Source organism: Cornus florida, unplaced genomic scaffold, assembly GCF_030987335.1.
Source record: "Cornus florida cultivar Cherokee Brave unplaced genomic scaffold, ASM3098733v1 CherokeeBrave_3.0.0_Hap2_Chr05, whole genome shotgun sequence".
In the NCBI taxonomy this organism is placed as follows: Eukaryota; Viridiplantae; Streptophyta; class Magnoliopsida; order Cornales; family Cornaceae; genus Cornus; species Cornus florida.
Window position 1 is genome coordinate 101,096,303 of NW_026775575.1, and position 24,149 is coordinate 101,120,451.

General features: G+C 35.8%; 1 pseudogene; it reads right to left on the reverse strand.

The window, feature by feature from the left end:
- Positions 1 to 21,962, reverse strand: part of LOC132309859 (uncharacterized) — a 37,441-nt pseudogene extending 15,479 nt beyond the window's left edge.
- Positions 21,963 to 24,149: the final 2,187 nt, after the last annotated feature.

A 24,149-nucleotide genomic window follows, 5' to 3' on the forward strand; every position in this document is an offset into this window, starting at 1 on the left:
ACCCTCTCCAAGCCTCCATCAATCCTCTCGTAGATCGAGGCATAACCTATGAAACCCCAAACAGTCCTAGCAAAAGACACCAACAATCCAAAGCCACTGGACAATGCATAAGAAGATGGTCCACCGATTCCCCATTACATTTACACATACAACACCAGTTAACTGTGATTTTTCTTCGCCTCCTCAAATTATCAAGCGTTAAGATCTTGGCCCACACCACTGTCCAAGTAAAGAACGCCACTTTGAGCGGCACCTTAGATCTCCACACTGTTTTCCACGGAAACGTAATCCCTGTAGTATCTGAGAGGCATCAGAAAAATGATTTCACTTCAAACATTCCGCAAGAAACAGGCACCCAAACAAGCGAATCTCTATCTCCACCACGGATCTCAAACCGATATAAACAATCTAACAACCCGCAAATGTTATCCAACTCCTAATCCTGAAACGCTCGCACAAACCGCATATCCCAAGTCAACCTCCCGCTATCAAGCCGATAGCAATCAGCAACCAAGGCATGCCTAAAACAATCTGGGAAATGAACAAGCAAGGGTACAATCACCACACCAAAGATCCTCCCAAAACCTCACGTTCCTACCATCCTGAACTCTGAATCCGATATATTTGGAGAACTCATTCCATCCTTTCCTAATGGATTTCCAAACTCCGACACCGGCAAGAATCCTTACCAAACACGAGCACCACCCCCTTGTTTCTTCCCAAAACCGGCACAAAATAACCTTCCTCCACAACCTATGACATTCCACTCCGAATCTCCACAACCACTTACCAAGGAGAGCCCTGTTAGATGGCACCAACCTCCTTATCCCTAGAACTCTAGCCTGAATCGGCCTACAAACCTGCTCCCAATGAACAAGATGATACTTAAATTCTCCTTGTAATCCACCCCATAGAAAATTCCTCTGAAGCCTCTTAATCGAACTAGCAACCACAGATGGAGCTGGAATAGGGATAAAAAATAAGTAGGGAGACTTGATAGCGTGTTTTTCAAAAGAGTGACCTTCCCACCTTTCGATAAGTATTGCTTCTTCCACTCTGCCGGTCTCCTCCGAACCCTCTCAACCACCGGATCCCAAACACCCACAGTCCTCGAAGAAACTCCTAAAGGTAATCCCAAGTATGTAATCGGAAATCTACTAATTCCACATCCAAGCACAGAGGCTAACTCACCAATATTCCGCACTTCCCCACTGGAATCAAGGCACTCTTCCCTACCTTCACTTTCAAGCCTGAAACCGCCTGAAAACAAATCAGCACCGATGTCAGGTACCTCATTTGGGACACCTTAGCCTCATAAAATACCAACGTGTCATCCGCAAACAATAAATGAGATATCTCCATATGATGAGCATCACCCCCACCCACCATGAACCCCCTAATAAATCCCAACTGCACTGCCCTCCCCATCAACCTACTAAGAGCCTCCATAACAATAATGAACAAGAAAGGAGACAAGGGATCCCCCTGGCGCAAACCTTGCGAGCTACCAAAAAAACCGGTTGGAGACCCATTAACCATCACCGAAAATCTGGCTGAAGATATGCAGGCCTCAATCCAACTCCTCCACTTATCCCCAAAACCTATTCTTTCCATAAAATAAAACAAGAACTTCCAGCTCACATGATCATAAGCTTTCTCAACATCAAGCTTACAAAGAACCCCTAGGAAGCCACTCCTCAGCCTTGTATCCACACATTCACTAGTGATAAGAACTGAGTCAAGAATCTGACGCCCATCTATAAAGGCGTTCTGAGACTCCGAAATGATATCATCCAAAACACCCACCTTAATGTTAGAACTTTAGCTATTAATTTATAATTACAGCCTAACAAACTAATAGGTCTAAAGTCCTTAACATCCGAAGCTCCCCCCTTCTTTGGAATAAGTGCAATGAACGATGCATTCAAGGAACTCTCAAACCTCCCCTAAATATGAAAGGCATGAAAAGTAGGCAACACCTCTCCCCTAACCACAGCCCAACTCTCCAGTAGAAATCTCACACTAAAACCATCCGGCCCCAAAGCTTTGTCCTCGTTACAACTCCTTAGCGCCTTCAACACTTCGTCTTTAGAAAACGAACTCTCCAAATCATCTCTATTAATTCAGAAATGACGTCAAAGTGCAAATTATCAAGCCGGGGTCTCCATAAATAAGGCTCCGTAAACAAACTATGATAAAAAGAGACAATCCCCCTACAAACATCCTCCTCCCTAACCAGAACCTCCCCATCAATTGTAATCCTCCCAATGTGATTACCTCTCATATGGGCATTTGCAAGGCGATGGAAAAACTTAGTATTCTTATCACCTTCTTTAAGCCATATAACTCTAGATTTCTGCCTCCAAGAGATTTCTTCCGCCACTGCAATCTCAGCAATCTCCTTCTGGCACGCATCCCTCCTATTTTTCTGACCCTTGCACAAACATCTCACTCACACCTCACTCCCATACACACGCACACCAAATTCATTTTTCTTTACCTTTTCATTTACTTAGTCTCACTGATACTCACCTAGAATACTTACACACACCATAATAAACGTACGCACTCACGTGCACACATACAATTCATCCCCACACCTTTAAACCTGCCAACATAAAGGGGTCGCCTAGACCATATGAACATAAGAAAGAAAGAAAAAATAAAGAACAGGAAGGGTCACCTGTGGCCATTTTTTTCCTCCAAAAAGAAAGGTGGCCCAATGATGGACTGCCACCCCACCTAATAACCCCTTAAAGTGACGACATTGCCCATCAACTTTCACCTCTCACATTAAATGCTCTCTCCTACTCTCCACTAAAATTACCACACTATCCCTCAACCTTCACCTACCCATTAATACTCCCACCTACCATTCTCACCCCTCGCCACTATTAATACCCCCCACCTCTTCATTCATATGGGACACCAACCAAAGGGAGATAGTGGAGGTAGAGAGAGAAACAAGGTAGCCTCTCATGCCCTCTACTAAATTCCCTAGTTCATATTTTTTAGCCAAATTTCTTTGGTCCGGCTCTTGAAGCTCGGGTCTAACTTCCGAGGTAGTGTATACTACGACAAGCATTAGGTCAAGGTGACCTGTATAAAAGAATACTCTATCCAGTGTATATTGGTGGAGTTACCCTCTATATTTGAAAAGAGATCTTGACCATAGGAATCCACCCCCTTTACACTTCCAAGTGTCGTCTCTTAAAGCTTGGGTATAACCTCTAAGGTAGTATATATTGCGACGAGGATTAGGCCGTGGTGACCGGTATAAAGGGATACTCTATCCAGTATATAATGGAGTTACCCTATATACCGAAAAAGAGTAACGGGTTATCGGGACTTTCAGTTAACCTCATTCCTACTTCGCATTTTACTTTCATTATGCATTATTCCCAACATTCATAAATCAACTATGTTTTTAAAAAAATTGCATAGTTTTATAAAATATCATATCCAATTAAATGAAAGAATGCAGTAAGTGGAGGACTACAAAATCAATTATTTTTCCTCCAAAATTACCACTTTCTTCATTTAATTATATTTTACCAAATTTGGACAAAATTGTCTAAGAAAAAAGAATTAGCTAAATTAATTGTAAGGTTGCGTGAATAGTTCGAACTCGACTAGTTAATTAATATTGGTCCCATCACTGTCAGGAATGCCCTAGTGGTTAAAGTTATTGATAACCGATAAATCAATTGTAAGGTTGCATGAATAGTTTGAGCTCGACTAGCTAATTAATATTGGTCCCATCTGTGCCAGTACTTTTCTAAAAACTCACTCATCACTAAATTATGAGGACTCATTTTTCATGATTTTATAAACCTAAAATTACCATCCGACAAGGAGTTAAGTATCAAATTGCTTAACCCCGAATCCAATGGGTAAACATTAATAAATGCCTAAGAGCATTACATCTGTTTTCAAAAGCCAAAAGCATTTTTTTTTTCTTCTTTAATACAACTGCAACTTTTTCGTGAACTTTTAAGGGATGAAGATATGGGAATATTATTTTAAAATGTGGTAACCGCAATATTTTGCAGATGCTTCAGGGTGACTAACACCTTACCCTGGCATAATCAAACCCACAATCCCGTGAATCTCAGACTCTCAGTAATGTAGACTTATATGGAGTTACTATCAAAAAGGAACTTTTCATAAAAACTTTTAATAATATTTCAAAAATCATATTTTATGAAATATATTGTTAAGGTGACCTAACACACCAAAAACCAATGTTAGGTGGCGACTCTATAATTTCTACATAAGGCTCTACACCAAATAAATTTCGTCGCATTTTAGCCAACACTTCAATTCGCACTGTTCCATTTTTAAAACATCCATTTTTTCTAAAACAAACCCGCCGGAATGGTGCATGTCGAAAATCCAGGTGCAACATATGTGACAAATACTAAAAATGAACTAAAATATACAACATTGCCATGATCTCCATAATGCATGCAATAACACATAAAATTTTAACATAAACTAAATTTTAAAAATAATCTATATAACAACAGAAACAAATACCAGGATGACTACCTTCGCCATTGAGGTCAAAATATCAGCCAAGAAAAAGTCAGGAAATGATATTGCCTGCATATAACAAAAGATCATACTGAGATATGATAACACCCATACAAGTAGTAACTCGGAATCATAAATAACAAACCAAAACATAGCCCCAACATGAACCCTGGAATATCTAATTATGGAGTTTGTAGGATCAAATACTCGCCAAGCTATTTTACCCTACTTAATGTGAGATGCCCAATTTTAAATATATAGAATGGCCTCTTGAATGGTATCCTTGGTGGCACTATCATGGAAAAAGTAATCTAGTCCTAAAAAGGCAGTCAACATGACATAACAGTTGCCAAGTGATAATTTTTTTGAAAATTGTGTATGATATGTGCGCATGAGTCGTTGTGGAACTTTTCCTTTGAGCAAAACATAAGCAAGACAAGTAGTTCTTGCTATAAATATCAAAAATGAGTCAATGAATACAAAACCGAGGAAAATGTCAGCTTTTGAAGAACCTATAATGGCAGAATTATCAATTTTCATTAACTACATATCTAATAGGAAGAAACCTTCATGCCATCCAATTTTGACGAAAAGAATGATGAAACTTGTCGAATCCTTGATACCATAAACGGAACAACAAAAATTTTCCATTTCTCTCCAACAGACCACTATAAACTTGCCGATTAATTTAAAAGTCCACACTATAGATAAAGGGAAATGATGAAGGAGAAGGAGGAGGCGGGGAGAGAAGAAAGAAAGTTGTATAATTCTTTACCTTTCAAATCCTACAAAGCATAACTGTGTTAAATGTTTGCCAGAATGTAAAATATTCAAGAAAAAACTACAATGGGTTTTTTTATTAGAAAAATTATACACTGCTATTTAAGAATCATTGACACTACATCCTTAAAACATAATGCATTTTCATAAACTTGCCTGTAGCGGGAACACTATCCGCCAAAGAGTCCTCAACAAGAAGTAGCGAGATGACAGATAGAAAATATCAAAGGGGAATATCAGAGCAATTGCAACAGCAGCATATAAGAGCACCTGCAGTAGATCATATGTAAAATATGAGAATGTAGGCCAAGCATGAAGGAATTATTTTCATAGAAAAGGAATCAAATAATAAGAGTGCAATAATATATAAAGTTAACATGATAAACATAGGTGAAGCATGCAGTGGAGTTCTTTTCATAGAAAAAGAATGAAAATTATAAGAGAGTAATAGTAGTAAAATTATACAAAGTTAGTTACGTTTCCAATAGTTGTGTGTCTGATAGCTGATGTGTACTTTGTCTATCCATTTCAGGTCATGTTCACATCTATGTCCTATGTCAATATCCAAGGAAATTGGATTTATAGCCATTTTGAATAAGGAAATCCTCTTCACCTCACCTCACTTAGTTTACATAACTTGATTATCCATAACCTTCTACATACCTGTAAGCCCAATAAAGCTCGAGTGTCAATGGAAACTTGACCAATGTTATGGCAAAAAAGTTTGCCAACTCAAAAGTTGGTGGTTCGCCAAGGAACTCCTTAGATGGTACAATATTGTACTTTTCCATGCATTTCCAAGGGGTTGACTTCTAAGGTTAATTGGCTATGCTTTTGGAAGTCTTCAAGGAAATAGAAGAAAAAAAAAAAGGGCAATGCTATTATTGAAGGAAATTTTGACAGCACTGTCACAGGAATAAAGGAAGCCTGGAAGCACTTTGTACTTTACCACATCTAATTCTTAAGCCTGAAGGCCCTTTGACAGTGGTATTTTTCATGCTGTGGTCATCAAACCATTTCCTTCTGTAGGAAATGATACCCATTTACGTTTTGAGTAGATATGTTATCATAACGATATTGGGTTTGAAATTATTTACATGAATCAGCTAAGCTCAAATGCCTAAGCACATCCTTTAATTTATCTTTCCCTTAAATCACTCACTAAGCATTCCAATGCAGTGGACAGGAAAAGAATGTCCTCTTGGTTCGAAGGACCACAACAACTACCCGGGAAAAGGTGAGCAAATAAGTTCCGAACTTCAACTTACCTAAACTGATCCATTAAAACTCAAATGTCAAGCAATGTATAATGCACGAAAAGAAACTTATCCAAATGACTTAGCAACAGAAGACACTAATGTTCAAGCAAAATCAAAATCGTTTCAAATTTGCAACAGCTTGACTTTTCAATGAAGCTCCTACTTTTACAAGCCAAAACCTTCACCTTATTCGCAAACAAATATAAAGTAACTAGTAGACACTGGTAACCGTGGATGCTAGGCAACCAGCAAGGCCTGAGAAAAGAGAACCTGGATTTCTACTTTGCCCCATGTAACTTAGCATCATTAGTGTTTGTAGTTACTCGGAAAAACATGCAACCAAATCCAGTTAATACCAAAAATGAACTTGAACCACAATGTAAATAAAAAATAGAAGCACACAACTAAAGCATATACGGTGAAAGGAAAAAATAATAGGCTCAAACAATATAATTTTTTGGAATGGACACATCTATTACACTGGTTGGGAGGCTGCCAGTGAAACTTCTCCATGAGAATAGAGATAAAGATATGCAGTCATGCTAGTTGGAAAAATGATTGTCATCCAGGTGGCACACTGAAATATCAAAAGAACACTATGAGCAAAAATTCTATTAACTAGAATAACCAAAGAAAACAACGAATTCTGGCAGATTAACATTGAATTAGCACAGTGAAAATCAGAATATGAACAATGAAGATCCAGATATAACCACAGAAATAAATCTATAAAAATGAAAAAACAAGAAAAATAACCAGCTTATCAAATGGAGAAACACCACTGAAATTGAGTTCGGGTTTGTTGTATAAGCCAAATCACAGTCATATATGTCCCTTCACCAATCTAAACTAGGATCCACAACACTTTTGACATGGGAAAGAATCACACTTTCCTACTTCTATAAGTATCCTAGCCTAGTTCCACTTTTATTAATATATATATACACACACACACTTATATAAAACCTTTAAGAGAACTTTAAATAATTAAATTATAATCTTTAACTCATATAAGGAAGTAGTTGACACATTATGAAACTAAATGGGGAGTTGAACACAACGCCCGAAAATAGTCATGAGAAAGGCTGCTTATGTCTGTGTTTGTTCAAGTGCTGTATGAAATATATGTGCTAAAATGTGTTTGTGTATTCTACTGCTTATCGGGGGAATCATAATTCATAGATGGCCAGCATTTTTTTAACCATTATGGTAGCCTTCTATTTATTTGAAGTTTCATGTAACTTAGATACAGAGAACAAGCTGATCATGAAGATTGAGATGTTTGAAAAAAATAAAATAAAATAAAATAAAAAAATAGCGCTAAAACATTTATGTTTGAATGGTACTGAAATTTTAAGCTACTGAATTTTTAGAATTAAAAACTAATGCAAAATTATCTGGGAAATAATTAAACATGTGCAGCATTCAACAAAAATGTTAGACCAGACTAAAAATTCAAACCCTTTTCTAAGTGAATTTTAATTTTGTAGTAGTTGCTAGGTTTGGGATATCAAATGCACTTAATAAAGGAACTGCAGAAATTTTAAGTTTTTAGCACTTAATAGGGTTATCAAACAGCCTCTCCTCTACTGAAACTTTCTTTTTAATTATTTATTTTTATAATAAGAGAGATTATTATAAGAAACTAGATCTTGATCTCCTGAGACCTTTTTTCCCTTGTTGGGTAGAAGGGTGCCTGAAACTAAATATTGTTCTATTAGTAGGGACTAAAAAAATATTGTTCTATTCTAAGAAAGCCTTGTATCCAAAAGGATTCGAGTCAGGAAAATGATCTTGATCTCCAATTAGCTCTATATGAGCTTGTATATCTCCACTGAATCATAAGCCAAGAAGTATTCACTCGCCTTCTCCACTCAGGTTCTCCTTGTCATTTTGATTTTCCTTGTAACACACTTGACTCAACCAAACCACTTCTTACGGGGAATGTTCATCAGTTTCTCATTGCAAAGGATCAAAACATCTTAGATGCCTTTCTATCATGTTGACCTCAACTGGTAGCACACCAGCTGCTTATAAATGCATTCATTTCTTATTTCATCTCTTGACAACTCATCCGTCTCAACATCATTACATTGTTGCTCATTAATTAACATGTTCTTTCCCATTGACTACTTATAACCTTTATTAAAGGAGTAGCAATATTTTTTTCCTATAAAATACCAATTTTTTTAGGATACTGACGGGTGAGAGTGATTTTGTGACTAACAAATAATATAGCTCCTTAGGTTGTGAATTCAAGCAAAATTCTGATGATCCATGCCAGAAAGTGAAAAGATCCAATAACCGTTTTCAGATGTCCCTGGCAACTATTTTCTGCCACAGGAGAAAACTAGAAGAATTGACTGTGATGCAACACTTATACAACGCGTTAGAAATCTAAAAATAACTGACAACTAGGAAACAGATTTTGTTATGGCCTATGTATTTTTTCAAGTATGGGGAAAGCTTGCAACACATCAGGTATAAAGAGTTGAAAGATACGATTATTGCACAATCAAAAACACATAACTACAAATGATATCAAGGAAAAAGATATCCACTAAAATCACCAAAACCTAAAGCAGACAAATATGAAGAGCACCGGAAAGGTCTTTTGCGGAAAAGACAAACAACAAAAGAAAATTTCCTAGCCAAATATGCAATTCAAACTCTGTTATCTGCGCTCTCATATTCCCTTAACATACCCGTGTCCACACGACACGACATGGGTGGCTATGAAATATGTATCCGATACACGTAACCAAATTGAACACCTGGATCCTCTAATATTGATGATGGAAGAAGGAAAAAAGCTCGATAGCAAAGAAAGGTTGCCCACTTCGAAAATAGATGGAATCTCTTTTTATACCATCTTCCATTTAATTTCAAATTATTATCAAGTACATTTAAAGAGTAATAGTATTGTGCATTATACTTATATGTAGCATATTATGTTTTTTTTTTTTTTTTTTATAAGTAAAAATATATTAGAAAAACGTTCAAAAGGGGAACGCATCCCTAATACAAGAGAAAAAATCTAAGGACCAATAGAATCCAAGAGATCAAAGAAATCATCAGTCGAGGAGCATGTACTTCCTCTAACATAAAAGAATAAAGAACGAAGAATATGAATTTTTAAATTAGCTAAGGACGATTCTTTTCCTTCAAAGGATCTGTTATTTCTCTCATGCCACAAACACCACCAGACACAATGAGGAACAATCTTCCAATAAGCCCAAGCTTGTTTCTTAACAGGACAGCTTCTCCAAGCGTTAATCAATTGAGAGGAGTGCTTAGGCATTACCCAAAAAATACCGAAAATGCTGAAAATAAAACTCCAACAACCAAACGCCACAGGACAATGCAAAAGAATGTGATCCACGGATTCACTATCATCTTTGCATAAACAACACCAATTAACAATGATGTTGCCTCTCTTTCTCAAATTGTCCAAAGTCAAAATCTTCCCCAATGTAGCTGTCCAAACGAAGAACGCGATTCGAAGAGGGGCTTTAGAGCACCACACGGACTTCCAAGGAAACTCGGAACCAACGAAATTGGATAAATGAATAAACATAGAGCGGACATCATACCGACCATGAGCCAAAGGAACCCACAAAATATCATCACACCCTCTGCCAATATCCTTCTGCCTATACAAAATATCCAAAAAAACAGAAACTTCCTCCATTTCCCAATCCTGAAAAGGCCGCCTAAACTGCACATCCCACGTAACTCCATTGTTATCAAGATGATAACAATCAATCACGAAAACATGCTTATTAGTTGCAATGCTATAAAGCCTAGGAAATGAGTGTGAAAGCAACTGGTCGCCACACCAAAGATCCTCCCAAAAACGAACATGCCTGCCATTACGAACTTTGAATCTAATAAGAGTAGAGAAAACATCCCATCCCTTCCGAATAAATTTCCACAAACCAACGCCTCCCGTAATAGTGACTGGAAGAGTTGACCAACCCCCACTCCCCTCACCAAAACGACACGAGACAACTCTTCTCCACTGACGATGTCGTTCCCTTCCAAATCGCCATAACCACTTACCTAAGAGAGCACGATTAAAAGGAACAATTTTTCGAATGCCTAACCCTCCGAATCTCAATGGTTGGCAAACTTGATCCCAATTAACAAGATGATACTTAAACTCCTCTCCCCTTCCACCCCACAGAAAATCCCTCTGAATTTTTTCAATTCTATCAGCAACAGAACATGGAATTTGAAACAAAGATAAAAAATAGGTAGGAAGGGATGAAAGAGTACTCTTTATAAGTGTGACTTTCCCACCCTTAGATAGATACTGCTTTTTCCATCCTGCTAATCTTTTCTCATATCTATTAATCACTGAGTCCCAATTCCCAACCAGAGTAAAAGAAACTCCCAAAGGCAATCCTAAATAAGGAAGAGGAAAAGAACCAACTCCGCACCCTAAAACAGCAGCTAAGGAGGAAATATCTGGAACATCCCCCACTAGAACAAGCACACTCTTTCCGACATTAATCTTAAGCCCAGAAACTGCTTGGAAGCAAGCAAGAGTGCACCTCAGATATCTGAGTTGAGAAATATCAGCATCACAAAATACCAAAGTATCATCAGCAAATAAAAGATGGGAAATCTGGATCTGATGATCAACATCTCTGCCAACTCTGAACCCCCTAATGTAACCCAAATCTTCCGCTTTTCTCATTAATCTAGTCAGACCTTCCATAACGATGAGAAAAAGAAAAGAAGATAATGGACCACCTTGTCGCAGACCACGTGAGCTAGCAAAAAAACCCGCAGGAGAGCCATTCATAAGAACAGAAAACATAACTGATGAGATACAAGTGTCAATCCATTTTATCCATCTATCACCAAATCCCATCCTCCGAAGAAGATACAAAACAAACTTCCAATTAACATGATCATAAGCTTTCTCGATATCAAGCTTACACAAAACGCCAGGAACCCCGCTTCTTAATCTAGAGTCAACACATTCCCCAGCAATAAGAACAGAATCCAAAATCTGCCTTCCACCAACAAAAGCGTTCTGCGATTCTAAGATAAGACCATCCAACACTTTACTCATCCTGGAAACAAGAACCTTGGCAATAAGCTTATACATACATCCGATTAAGCTAATTGGCCGAAAATCCTTGATATCAGATGCACCGCCCTTTTTAGGGATGAGAGCAATAAAAGATGCATTCAAAGATTTTTCAAATGTGCCATGAGAATAAAAATCCTGAAAAGTACTCATCACCTCCTCTCGCACCACCTCCCAACTCTCCTTAAAAAAGCGCATAGTAAATCCGTCTGGCCCTGGTGCTTTGTCCCCGTTGCAACTAGAAAGTGCCTTAAGCACTTCCTCTTCCGTGAATGGAGTCTCAATACTATCCCTATCCATCGCAGAAATAATATTAAATGGAAGACCATCAAGAGTAGGTTTTCGATCCAAAGTTTCAGTGTAAAGCTACTGGTAAAAAGAAGCAATTCCTCCGCGCACATCTTCTTCTCTCCACAAATCAAAACCATTAACCCGAATACTTCCGATATGATTACACCTTCTGTGAGCATTGGCCAGTCTATGAAAGAATTTTGTATTCCGATCACCATCTTTTAACCACAAAGCCCGAGACTTTTGACGCCACGAAATCTCCTCCATATGAGCAATCTCAGCAAAAACCGCTTGACAAGAGGCTCTTTGAGAGCGTAAAGACTCCCTACTCTGTCCCACCTCAGCTAAACGATCAAGCTCAGCAATATCAGCAAGGGCTCTATTCTTTTTCCATTCAAGATTCCCAAAAACTTCTTTATTCCATCTCTTAAGCTCAGTTTTAAGAAACTGAAGCTTTCTAGCTAACACATAACTAGCAGAGCCTGTGAAAGACCCTTTTTGCCACCAAGACTGAACCTTCCCTTGAAAGTCTTCAGATCTAAGCCACATGTTTTCGAATCTGAAAGGAGTGCGTCTAGGCCTCAAACCACCACAATCCAAAACAAGAGGTACATGATCAGATGTGACTCTAACCAACACAGCCTGAGAGACATCCGGGAAATGCTCTTCCCAAGCCCCAGAAATCAGGAAACGATCCAATCGAGAAAAAGTAACCGGTTCTCTACCATTAGACCAAGTAAAAGCCGCTCCTTCCAACGGAAGATTGATAAGAAAATTATTGTCAATAAATTCTGAAAACATGGTCATTTCTGAAGACCACCTACCTCCTGTGGATCTCTCAAATGGGGATCTAACAGAGTTAAAATCCCCACCTAAGCACCAAGGCAATGACCATAAGTCCTTAACAAAGCAAAGCTCTTCCCACAGGACTGGTTTATCACTATCAGTAACAGGCCCATACACACCTGAAAACGTCCATTTGAAATTGTCTTCTTCCATCTGAAACATGCATGACACCGAGAAAATACCCTTCCAACAGTTCAAACTTGACAACCATCTACGATCCCACATGAGGAGAATACCACCTGAAGTGCCTGTTGCATTTAAAACTTCAAAGTCCACAAACCTACATCCCCAAAGACTCCTGACAATCTCAACAGTAATATCAGCCAATTTAGTTTCTTGTAAGCAGACAACATGAGCACTCCACTTCCTCAAAGCGACCTTGATAACTCTTCTTCTTTTCGGGTCATTAAGACCACGAACATTCCATGTTATAAGTCGTAGCTTCATGAAGAACCAAAAACAATCAATTCACCTCCTCCCCTTTTACCACTCCTGGTTCTCCCCCTTTCTTTGGTCGACCCATTCTTTCCATCGTAGTTAACACAAGGAATCAAATTCTTCACTTCCTGTTCGCCTTTCCAATGTGAATTTCTGACTTTGACTTCTTTTGTGTCACGAATAGGTTCACTGCTACCATTTCCTGCAATAATTTCGTGAAGAATACACAGGGTTTGTTCCTCATAACCTTCTGCAGAAACACCCAAAGCTTCACTAACTGCTCCAACATTCTCGATGACCCATTCCATGCCCAGATCAGTGGTTGTCTCCAAACAATCAGGCCGCACAACAGCCAAAGGTTCCATAAAGTCCACTTCATCGTGAACAGGATCTGTCTCGGAAAAAGATACGTTAAAAGGGTGCTGCTGAAGAGCAACATCAACCTCTCCTTCCTGTAAAATCCCCTCTAATTCCGAAGCATTAACTTCTTTGGATGGGATTACTGAAAACTCCTCATGCTCAGATGAAAAATTGCTCAAACCTTTAACTGAATTTTTGAGTGTACAAGATGTGTCAATAAACCCATATCCAAGTTTTGGACGCATTTCAAGCCGAGTCCATGTATCCTAAGATTCAGGGTTTAGGGAGGTGTGACATTTAGATACATGCATGTACCCAAGTCCATGTAATGTAGTCTCAAACTACCATGGACCAATAACCATTCCAGACACTAATTGCAGGAAACCAGCTGTACTCCACAAAGGGAAACCCTCAATTCAAATGAGCAAATTATCAGTTGCACCCTCCCCAATCAGTTACCTTTTATGTAGAATAAATACCAATTATTGAAATGATATCTCTGATTTGTTGTCGAAATTGAAGCACATGACTTCATTTCTTGAGAAATTCATTCTTCGATTTACAACTGGAAGCTTAATTTTTTGAAGCTTTTAAGACAACTATTAATCTAAGAAGCACGGATATGAATACGAGACACGGATATGGCAACATGGCAAATCCTAAAATATTAGGACACTGACACGGGAAGGACACGATGAATAATAAATATATTTTATATATAATATGATGTTGTACTTTAATAAATTAAGAGTAATATTATTTTTTATCAACCTAATAATGAAAAAATATTGGTTTTTCTGGGAAAAAGAAAGAATGATAGAGAGGGTTAAGAATTAGGGTTTAATTAAAAATAAAGGTAAGAATCCATAGAAGAGTAAAAGTTCATGGAAACGAGGAAAAAGGAAGAGAAGACACAGAAAGAATTTTGCTGTGAAAGGGATTTGTGAAGAAGAAGAATAAAGACAAGGAGGACGAAGGAGAACAGAGAAAAGAGGTGAAAGAGCATCCACCAGCAGCAAAGCTTGGTCGGTGGAAGAACAAGAGAGTCAAAGATGATTGTGCAAGAGTTTGAAGTTTAAACCTTTGAACTAAAATATAAGCATAAATATATGATTGTTTTAATATAAAATTGTTTTATAAAACAACAACTTCTAAGTAATTATGTAATGACGATCATATTACATAAAGTTATTAAACAACTCCTCATATTTAGACTTCAACCCAACTTTCTATCTAAAACTTTTTAAAAAATTCCCAAGAATGCCAAAAAAAAAAAAAAAAAAAAAACCAAAGAATAGGACACATATCCATGGCATGTCGAATGCATATCTGCGCCGTATCCGAATATTAAAATAAAAAAATTGGACACGTTTTTGGTGTGTCCGGAGCGTGTCAGGGTCCGACATGATTCTTTGCCCTTTAAGGCGTGTCTGTGCTTCCTAGCTACTAATAGATAAGAAATACTTGAAAGCAGAAAAATATGCTTACAAGTTAAATAGAGAATTGATGATTGAGATACATTACATCATAAAACCATTGCCAGTTCCAAAGGAAGAGATGTTCAAGATAAGACATAAAAAACGGAATAATACTTGTCCCCTTACCTATAAGGAGGAACCTCTTCCTAACAGTTGATGCGTCATGCTGTCATAAATCATTGAATTACGTGTCCTTTTTTATAATATTAAAAATAAGTAAATAAAAAAGAAAAGAAAATAACATATCATGTCAGGTCAACTTTAAGGAGAAAGTTCCTCCTTATAGGCAAGGAGGGAAGTATTGATATAAAAATTATTAAATAATTAGAAATTATGAATGATACTCACACAATATGTGGAATTTAGACTTAAAAACACAAATCCATAAAAGATGACAAATGCGAGAAGCTCATTGGGTCCAGGACATGTAACATGGTAAGATTATAAATATATACATATACATAATATACAACATCAGGAATAACACAGGCTGAACCCTGACAACTTTCATATGGCAAATGACCGCAAGTGTCTAGTATTTCTGATGTAATGTATCTCAATCATCATATAACGTCATTGACAAAAAATTGGAAGAGAGAGAGAGAGAAATAAAAAAGATCATACTAGAAGCAACAATACTACATTAGTATCAGAGGATGATGACACCAATAAAGAATCTAGAACTTTTAGGCAAATGACCGCAAGTGTCTAGTCAATGCATCAGCTATAAATATGGTACCTTCCATATTTCTCTGTGAGATAGGTGATTCTGATCCAGGTCAAAAAATTTAGCATAATTAACGCTAGCTTGAGCAAAGACCCATAAATTTACCCCCCAAAGCCAAACCATCATAGTCTGCAACATCAAAATCGGAGAAAAAGTACTAGTATAAGGAAAAAGGTCAGGTATAAAAAATACTCCAATGCTCACCAATAAATTAAAAATAGATATTTGCCAGAAACTTCACTAACCACCAGAAGAAGAGGATTATAATATAAAAATGCCTCGTAAAGAAATAGATCCCGCAAGTCTGCACTCATTCTCATAACAGAATCCCATCCAATCTGCCACTTACAAAATGAACCCAGATGTGGAATACTAATAAAAGAAATCAAATACAAAAGTTCTTAAAAGTATTTCTATTATACCCATTAAATCCAAAAAACCACAGTCAACATAAATAATAATAATAATAATAAAAGAAAGGGAAAAAAACAATAAAGAAAGGAAAAGAACTATAACTGACCTTGCAGCAACTGAAACCCCAGATGAGAAACAACACTACCTGGATATAAAACCAAATTAAACTCATGCCATAATTAATTATCTATCTTAAAAGATTCTTGCCATAATACGCAATCTCCAGTAAGTGCAACATCAATCCTGATCGCACAATCTTAAATAAAATGGACATAACAGATTATCAAAACAAAAGATCGGTACAGACATGTGGCCTAAAGTATGAGCTCAAGATTGCATAGACAATGATTTACATAATAATGATGTCCCAGGTCAACTAAATTAAATACTAAATTTGTTTGGAAAACCAAGTGACTTATTTTTAATACGTAAAACAGCAATCTTTAGTGTAATAGTTAGTATATGCAAACAAATATCTGAATATTATTCAGTTTTTATATGATCCATTGAATTGTCTGAATATTTTCTAGACATATGTTATCATATCACATAGGTCATGTTACATGGAATAGCATGAGACAAACACTTTCTATCAAATTTTGAATATTATATAAGTGATAACCTTTAGTTGTGTTGACAGTGATGTGTATATATATTATTTAATGAAATAATATTTTGTCACGTTCACACACACACACACACATATATATATGTATGTATGTATGTATATACTGTTGATATAACTTATAAGAATTATGATATATATAAAGGAAAAGAATAGATGCATCTATAACTGAACTTTTTGTCCCAAGTTTTCAATCAGAAAAGGTTTTACACCTGAAAACGTCCGTATTCGTATTTTTTTCATCTTATGTTTTCTTTTTCAAAATTTTAATTATACCCATAAGTTTCTGAACCCCATATTATTTAGCAATCCACAAATAAGGGGTTATGCTTAAGTAAAGGCCATAATTGTGTGGAGGCAGCTGATGAGTTAGAAATCTTCTGGCTATCTGTACTTTTGGAAAGTCCATCTGGAAGTGGTCTTCTTCATTGCTTTCTTGGAACTTTCCAGATTGTATTTCTTGCAGCAACAACTGAGTGGCTCTTGACTAATATGTCATCAATAATAATTTAGACAAAAAATCAAAATGATATTCTCAACAGCTATGTAATATATTTGGTCAGAGAGCAACTTAAGACATCACCAGAATTCCAAAATATTGACAAACTGATGAAGTTGCTAGACTAAAATGGTGGAAGATCATAGATTTAGTTGGACTCACAGCTAATGAAGCTATAATACTATGTTTTTTTCCTTCATTTCTGGTGACTATCCCCACCATTTGGGTGAGATTAATCCCCTCTAGACATGTGGCAAGCCCCAATGCCACCATATGTTGATTTCTCGAGTCTTTTGGTTTCGTTTTTCCTTCTCATAATTTCATGTTCTTTTCTTATTGGAAGACAATGTACTCTATTTCCTCGATGTAGTGTGAATATATGCCTTCACTAATTCTCCTGTACTCTATTTTTCCTATTTTAATTAACCATTTGAAAAAATATATATATAGAAAAATAATTCATTCAATTCATTTTTATCAAGTAAAATAAACAAAATGCATCCTAAATTCCTAATAATGATTTAATAGGAATAAAATTAAAACCTTAAATCTCCAGAGAAAAATAGGAGATGGCATTATTGAAGTATTGCTCAATGGTGTCGTCACACCCTTCATTTCTTAGCCTCTAGTGAATGCAAGAAACCCTCTTCAACACTATTTCCCAGTTCACTCGTACCTAAGGATATTTCATGAGAATTAGGTATGTCAACTATAGATCCACAATAATAAGAGAATAAAAGTGTAAACCAAAAAAAAAAAATGCATATCCTATGTCAACTATAGATCCACAATAATAAGAGAATAAAAGTGTAAACCAAAACAAAAAAATGCATATCCTATAAGTCAAAGACATTTTTCTCACCAAGATCAGAGAAAACAAGTCTACTTCCAGATTTTCTAAGATGTGGACTATTGGTAGGTGTCGCAACGCACAAGACCTTCAAACATAGATGAAGATAGCATACAGAAAAGAATGTGTCACGAGCCCAATGCCTAGAACCTGCAATAAGAGATCGCAAAAATATATTATTAATTTTCTTGTACAGCACAAAAAAGAAATAACGGATTGCCTTGAAAGGCCGAAGCAGAACGTAATTTTTTCTTAATTAAAAACAGGCATAATTAGAACATTTTATAGATGCTTCTAAATTTGAAAATTTTAGAATGTGCTTTCAAAGTTTTCTTTCACCAGTTATAGATATACTTTTATATGATTTTTTTTTTTGTAGAACACTTCCTTATTAATTCTTCTAAAACACTTTAAACACAACATAATATTGCCCACTTATGAAATAAATAAATATTTATACATATACAAAAGATTTTAAATAGCGAGCATGCATTAGAATACCAAGATTTAGTAGCACAAACTGTGACTACAACAATATAAAACCTCTCCATGATAACTACATATGTCGACCTATTTTGCATACTTATATTTGTTTCACCAGGCTGTCCCAACCCAATTTGAGTCGGAACTAATTCCGATAATGCATGCGATCACGCACAAACCACCACCTAAACACTCTATACTCAACCCCAGTGTTTCAATCTCCTTGCTAAACCTAATTATGAGGTTAGAAGCATACTGAAATGAGAACATAATCTCATTATCCATCTTTTGAAGGGTAAAATAAGCAGCAGTTTTTTCTAATGAAAAACAAGAAACTCCTTGGTGCATTTCTGACAACTAAATCTTCATCTTCTTAAATAACATCCTGCAATTACTAATCAATCATCCCATACAAGCATAAAATTATGCAACAATATAAAATTAAAAAAAAAAAAAAAAACACCTTTTTCATGTACTCTTCCTCCTATCTCAAATTCTCAATGCAGTAAACCACCCCAACTTACATGCGCTAACAACTACAAAATTCAAGGAAATCCCCCTCAGTGGTGTCAATGGTGGATTCAACAGCTGCTACACAACTAAGATCAACTGAGCAAAGCTAAATATACTTTTTCACTCGGATATGTCTAGCTAATAGGGATGGAAATTCTAACCGACCCAACGGGTTTCTGCCTCGTCATGCATCGTCAATATTGCAAAGTAACAAATTTACCATCATTTTAATTTGCTATTCCACAAATACCCTTACAAATATATAGTAATTTTAGGTTTCTAGTTTCTATCTATTAGCTGTTGCCTCTCTTTCCTTCCAACATGCACACCTCTTTCTCCACTATCATGCTCTTGACTGGTCCACGTCTCTGTTCATTCCGTCCATCGGTTAACCTGCCTCTGTGCTTGTTATCTAGGATGGAAGAAACCAATTCTTATATAACTTCAGTCCATATTATGTCAATGTTTCCACAGGAAAAACTTTTTTCCCTGGAAGTTTACACAAGACAAACTTGTCAAGGATGGAAGATTGACTCACAATACAACAAATTATATTTAATTTAACATATAACGAATTACACAATTTTACTGAAACAAATTTACCGTGTTCAAGATTCATATTGAAAAAAAATGTCATCATCCAATTATAAGAGGTGTAGACTAAGTACACAACCAATCGTGTTTTCCTTATTCGTACTTGAACCCACGTCCTCATTTTTGCAAGACAAAGCTTACACCATCACACTAACCAATGGTCCTCATTAACATTTGGTGGGGTGAGGTGGTGTGGTGGTTGGGAGGGAAGAGAGAGAACTTGTAACAATGGAAATGGGGAAGAATGAAGGGAGGTCGGTCATGGAAGAATGAAGGATATAATTTTTTTATGGATTTTTTATTCAAAGGTAGGAAATTCAGTTTCTTTGAGTGACAGATTATATTATATTGCATTAATCTCTTCTGATTATCTACAAAGTTGATGGGAGGATTATTGCATGAATATATTTTGATAATCTACAAGGTGATTCATCACATGGATTGCAAGTGAATTTTTGCTACTTAGACTTGAAAGGATAAAGCCTACTCTAGATCAAGGTAAACTTGGATATTTAATAAGACCATTGCATTAAACTTATATCCCTTAAAAAGAACTGAGTAATTTAAAAACAATGAAGACTCCTTGTACATACAATTCTAAGTTCACCTCAAAGAAGTGGGATCTAATAACTTAATGATTCTAATAAAATACTATTTTTGGAGAAACCAGCACCATTACATGGCTAACTACTAATAATTCTAAAACTTAAAGAGAGAGAGAGAGAGAGAAATACTATTAATTATTAGAATAGAAATATATATATAAAAATGGAATCACTCTTATTGAATAAATTCTAATATATAATTCAAATATCTCATGCTTTAGGAAAAGAAATTCACAACTAATTAAATACATAAGGTGATGCCTATCTCACCAGCACTTCAGTTAATAATTCAGTTTAGAGAATGTTAAGATTTCTCTCCTTTTGCTTTAGTACAGAGATGATAGACATAAGAATCATTTGTTCAATGAATTATTAGAAATTTTATTGCTAACTATAAGCGAAGATATCAATACTTAATGAATCTTTTAATCAATATATTCAATATCTCCTATGATAACTAATTATTATACTCAATTAGTTAAAGGAATGCCAGATTGATTCTACCAAATATATATATATATATATATTGAATTTTACTTCTGTATATATAGACACATGATTTCCATGGCATAATTTGTCTTTCAATCCCAAAACTCTATCAACTCAATCCACACTAGCCCCTCTTCTAGAAACTAAAAATGATCCAGTTAAGGCAGCCGAGGTTAGAGTCTGGTCATCACTTCTGTGTCTGCACCAACCCAAGTCACCTACCTAGAGCAATGCTAAAATTCAAATAGAAAAGCTAATTATAAACAGTTTATCAAGCATAGTTGCGGTGACTGATTTGGAAAGCCAAACCAAAACTTAATCAGAGATATGTTTATTGAGTTTAGTGTGCCTTCGTATTCATACTTGAAAAGTTTTCAGTTCAAATTTATAAGAGTTTATTTCTTATAGTTCAACAACCAAGCCCAATTCACACATGCAATGTAGTTTGATCCAAGAACTCATTATCAGAAATCACTCTTCAAATACATTTAGATTATATAACAAATTTTCCAACAATATTCCAAACAGAAGCAAATTATTTACCGTTTAACCAGCCTGGGTAAATTATTGCTGACCAAAAAAGCTGTATTGTGGCTTCATATGGAACATCCAAATTTCCAAAACAAAGAGTGATGACACCGTCTCCATACAAAACCGTACAGACATAAACGTGTATATATAAACAGGGGGGAATATTAGGCATCAAATAACAAAATATAAAAAGGAATTTGCATAGCGTTGTCAAATAATTACAAAAGAAAGAACAGGGTACATGAAAGGAACATATAAATTATAAAGGTAATGACGGGATTGTATTAGCACTTACAGAGGAAATTGAGGATGCAAACCCTTTTCTAGGGTTAGATGATCTCTCCCTGGATCTCGCGCGCACACCCACAGTAGGAGTGAGAGTGAGGGTTTAATTTCGCGCCAAACGAAATAGGAAAGAAAAAAATTTGTACGGAAGGGAGAGAAGAATGGATGAGAGAGGTTGTGTTTTTTTTTTTTTTTGGACAATGTAAATAGAATAAATTTATAATTTACTGTTAAGAAAGAGGAAAATAAAAAATTTTAATTATTTTTATCATTATATTTAATATTATTTATAAGAAATTATATTATAATTCAAAACTTGCATAATTTAAAATATTATTTAACTAAAAATTTGTAAAAAGAGAATATTGTTATGTATATATATATATAATGGAAGTGGGACCCAATATATGTATGTCATCCATGACATCACCATATATAGCTTACATGGAAAGATTTCATTTGTGGCTTCTTTGGGAAGCCAAGTGCAGCACCTATACATATATATGGCATACATGGGTACTGTGTAGGTGTGTGTTTGTGAATAAAAAGCATTATGCAATCTCTCTCACTCTTCGTCATTCTCTCTCTCTCTTTCTCTCTCTCTATATATATATATACACTCTCACACATATTTATTATACATTATTAGCACGAGCTATCCATCTGAGACTTGAAGAAGGAAGCTTTCTCTCCTTCTTTCTATCCTAACTATATATCTATTTTGTGAGATTAGTTCTGATAGATTGTTGGGTTGGTTTGCTTTATCGGAGAAAATAATATTTCTGACTCCAAAGGGTAAGGAAATTTTAATTATGGATTATTGTTAGTAAAATAAAGTTGTTCACTTAAATGATATATATGCTTACACTATGGTCGGTTCTACCACCTTTATTATTCAGTAATTTACTAATTATGGTCGGTCTTACCACCTTTATTATTTAATATTTTATGGCTGGTTTTACCGCCTTTATTGTTTAATAATTTATTTATAATGACCGGATTGACCATTATTGTTGTTTAAATAATTTATATTATGTTATTATTTCATTTTAATTCCATTTTATTTATATGCTAAATTATATTTTTATATTGTTGTCACATTTAGTTATTCTGAAAATGTCAAATTTGACAAAGCCGGAATTCGTGACCTTGGATATTTCTGGCAAAAATTATTTTATCTTGGATTCTGAATGCTCAGATCCATTTGGATGCCATGGGCCTTGGTGACACAATTAAAGAAAATAATAAGGCATCATTGCAAGATAAAGCAAAGGTCGTGATTTTTCTCCGGCGCTATATTAGTGAGGAACTGAAAACTGAATACCTCACTGAAAGAGATCCACTTTGTTTGTGGAATAATTTGAAAGAAAGATATGATCATCAAAAAACAATCATCCTCCCAAAGGCCAGGGCTGATTGGCTGCAACTGAGGTTGCAAGATTTTAAAACTGTGGCTGAATATAACTCTGCTCTGTTCAAAATCAGCTCTACATTGAAATTATGTGGTGATACTGTTACTGATGAACTTTTGCTAGAAAAAACATTCACCACATTTCACGCCTCGAATGTACTCTTGCAACAACAATATCGAGAACGTAGATTTAAAAAATATTCAGAGCTGATATCATGTTTGCTTGTGGCAGAGCAAAATAAAGAGCTTTTATTGAGAAACCACCAGTCCCGTCCAACTGGATCGACACCGATCCCTGAAACATATGTTGCCTCATCCTGTGGTCGTGGACGTGGACGTGGACATGGACGTGGTCGTGGTGGTAGAAATGAATATGGTCGTGGCAAAAATAACTACCACAATAATGAATATGGTCGGGGTAGAAATCATTCTTATTATTGTGAATGATATCAATTCTCACATTTTCGCAATCAGAGATCCACATCATATCCTCAAATGAAAGATCATAATGAAATGAGACAAGTAAAAGGGAAGGATGTGGCTCAATCTTCAAAGGCACACGATAATACTTGTTATCGGTGTGGCATGACAGGGCATTGGCAAAGTATATGTCGTACACCTAAGCATCTGGCTGAACTTTACCAAGCCTCAATGAAAGAAAAGGGAAAACAAAAGGAAATGAATTTCCTTAATCATGATAAGCCAGTTAACACCACAAATCTGGAAATGAATTTCATTAATCATGATGAGCCAGTTAACATCACAAATCTGGATGTTTCAGATTTTTTTGAGGACCATGATGAAAGGATAAACTTCCTAATCGGTGATGGAAATGTCCACACCAATTAATCTTATTTTCTTTTCATATTCTGTCTAATATGTTTGTATTTTCCTTGTATTAAAGTTTTTATCCTCTAGTTTGTATTAAAGTTTATTTTGTTATAAAAGTTTATTTTCTAATAAAAAAATTTGCATGAATAGGAATGGATCTGACTAGTTCAAATATAAATGGAGAAGACATATGTCTTGCAGAT